Genomic DNA, 3,252 nt, shown 5'->3' on the forward strand with positions numbered 1-3,252 from the left:
CCCTAGCACTTATATAGTTGGGTACGCTACCAAATCTTTATATTCATTTGACTCTCTTATTATTACAACACGTCCTTTTCAAGCTGCATCATGTGTGTCTCCTCCATGTCTCGATAAGTTCATATACTTCAAGTCTTCACCATCCTCCCATGGTGCATAGGATAATCCTCCATCCCCTAGATCTGAAAAAGTTGAAGGTATGAATGTTGATGTTGGTTCCCTTGATCAGGATACACATTTTCATATTTCTCCACCTCTAGTTCAACCTAATCAAACTTCATTCACTCATTCTCTAAAACTTAAAAACCAGATCCACATATTTCTCAATAAGTTGATTGGGTTATCTCAACCCTTTATGGGTAGATTGGCTCGTATCGAGGCTAACGTTACTGAAATGAAACAGACTGTATTACCCCTAATACTTCCGCCTTTGCTTAACCACCTGCTTCTAACTATACTCTGACAAATCCCCCACCTCCTCCCATACATCCTCCACCTTATTCGTCCTTAAATACACCTCATCCACCTCCTCAACACACCACTGATACTCATACTAGGTTTTATGATGATGCTAAAAAGTTGGAGAATGAATCTAAGGATTCTTCTTATGAGGATCAAGTTGGTTATGTCTCTTCTAGAACTAAATTTGTTAAATATTTTAAAGATGAGGATGAAGAGAGTGATGATTTTGACAATAATAACATTGGGGAAGGGTTGTGATATTGCCATATTTATACACACATTTAGGCATTATTTTAATACATTTAGCTATAATATGGTATAATGAAAATATATTTGGTACTTATTAAGTTAAATTCTATTTTTCCGCCTAAAAGGACATTTTCAAGGAAAAGGTACTGAAATCTACAAAATCTGGATACTTAGAGGACTGGTGTAGAAACTAGGAGATTAAGGAAGAAGAAATCAGGGTTTTTACACTTTCAACGATGAGGATAATAACATGTCAAGGCGTGGCATTCAGAAGATTCACGATCCATGCATGAAGATGATTCTCATGACGTGACCATCTCTTGGTCACGTCGTGACCATTTCTTGGTCACAACGTGACCATGTGTCCTTAAAAGATTCCTATATGGTGAAGTATAGTTTCCTTGGTGCATACAAGATAATTACCATATTCACGTCGTGACACCCTTGTGGTCACGACATGAAGACCGATTTTATGGAAATTATAAATACCAAACATTATATCAACTTTGAGAGATCTAGACGATATCTGGAGAGAAAGATGCAATTAAGATGAGAAAAACAACCTTCTAAGAACCTTTGGAAGGAAGGAGAAGATTGGAGATCAGTAGATTGGAGCAAGAAATTTGCGTCATTCATTGGGTCTGCATTGATCTAATCATGTCTAGCCTAGTTAACCTTGTAATCATGTGTTTCTTTTCTGCATGAGCCAAATCCTTTGACTTTCTTTAGTAATGATGAACCCTAATACTATGTTTTAGTTTTTACTTTTCATAGATTTATGAAGTTGATTTAGCTTGTGTTTGATATATCAAAGCCTAACATGTTAATAGTTTTAATTTTTATTTCTTACATCTTCAAGTTTTATGCAACTGAATGATCAATTTAATTGCATGAACATAATTGGATCATAATTGTGTTTTGATTATTTGTCTAGATCATAGATAATTTATCGTATATATATATATATATATGTATATATATATATCCTAAGAACAATAATAATCAATTTAGTGTCCACTTGTGTAAGATCATTACATAGTAGTTCAAAAATTGGTGAAAAAATTTGGAGATTGGATTAAGACTTCCAATAACATTTATATTGTAACCAACTGAAATTAATCCATGTCTTGAAACTAACCATAGGAAAAAAGGTGATTCAAAGCTGAATGGAAGTGTCTTAGTTAGATAAAACCCCCACTTTTAGTGGTTTTTCTTAGATTAATTTTAGTAGTGATTTTTTAGCTAAATAACACTCCCTGTAATCGACACCCGACTTACTTTTCTATATTATAATTTGAGTAGGTACACTACCTATGTGCATTAGTTATTTAAGTTTTGTTAGGTTATAAATTTAAAAATGATATGTATTTATATGCACGTCAAGTTCTTGGCGACGTTGTCGGGGAACTACTTATTTTAGTTTTTAATTCAAGTTTAGGTTAATCGATCCTTTTCTGTGGGGGAAAAACCACTAAAAGTTACTTTTCTGCATTAATTTAGTTTTTTGCTTTCTCCGTATTCACGATGTGATAACCTATCTGTGACGATGTGAAAACTGAGTTTTTTAGTTTTAGTTCGTTTTTACGGTTTTCTTTGGTTTTGTTTAAGTAATATAAGACCAAATGATCAAATTTTCCTATCATGGATCTCGATTCTGTGTTCCACAATAAGAAAGATAAAAAGGACGATGAGTCAAGTATCACCTTTCAATTACAAATTCGAAAGCTTTGAGAAGACCCCTAAAAAGAACCGATTCTGGTACAAACTAAAAACACGATGGCTAACATCAAAACAATGATGATGGAGGAGTACAAAAAGCAGATGTGTAATGATAATGGGTCGTGTCTCGTTCCACCTAAAATTCCGACCTAGATGAACTTTGAGCTCACGGGACATATCCTTTTAATGCTCAACGATATTCCTTTTTCAAGGAACAACCACGGAGACTCCTTTAGATACATTGATGAGGTGTTAGACATTGCAACCTACTTTAATGTTCCAGATGTTTCACGAGATGTGGTTCTACTTACAATGCTTCCGGTGACATTTACAGAAGTTGTTAAGGTTTGGTTAAAGTCACTTGCACCTAGAGTGATCACAACCTGGACCAACCTTCATGATGCATTCATTTACCAATTCAATACTCCCTTAAAGATAAACGAACTCAAGAAGAAAATAGTAGATTTCCAATAAAATGATGTTCAATCTTTATATGAAGCTTGGGAGAGATATAAGGGAATGCTAAGGAATTGCCCTCAACATGACCTTAACGTGCAACAAGAAGTGTCGATCTTCTATGATGCAAGAAACGCAACTATGACACAAGTCCTTGATTCTCAAGGGCCCATGAAGAAGAAGGACCCAACTACAATCAAGGCATTAATTGAAGAGTTTTCCAATCATTCGAGAGAATATCACCACTCTTGATATTACAAGAGGTAATGTAAATGGTGATGGAGGAAATGAGAACTTAGGTACGGTAATGGAAAACTTGATAATATGGATAAGAAGACCACCAAAGTGGGTAAATCTATACATGTC

General features: G+C 34.7%; 1 non-coding gene across 1 annotated transcript; it reads right to left on the reverse strand.

Annotated features, from left to right (window-relative positions):
- Positions 1-2,871: 2,871 nt before the first annotated feature.
- Positions 2,872-2,978, reverse strand: LOC145019051 (small nucleolar RNA R71). The gene has a single exon (XR_013667370.1). It is a non-coding gene; the product is annotated as a small nucleolar RNA R71 (small nucleolar RNA).
- Positions 2,979-3,252: the final 274 nt, after the last annotated feature.

This window comes from Lactuca saligna, chromosome 9 (genome assembly GCF_052625555.1).
Source record: "Lactuca saligna cultivar CGN05327 chromosome 9, ASM5262555v1, whole genome shotgun sequence".
In the NCBI taxonomy this organism is placed as follows: Eukaryota; Viridiplantae; Streptophyta; class Magnoliopsida; order Asterales; family Asteraceae; genus Lactuca; species Lactuca saligna.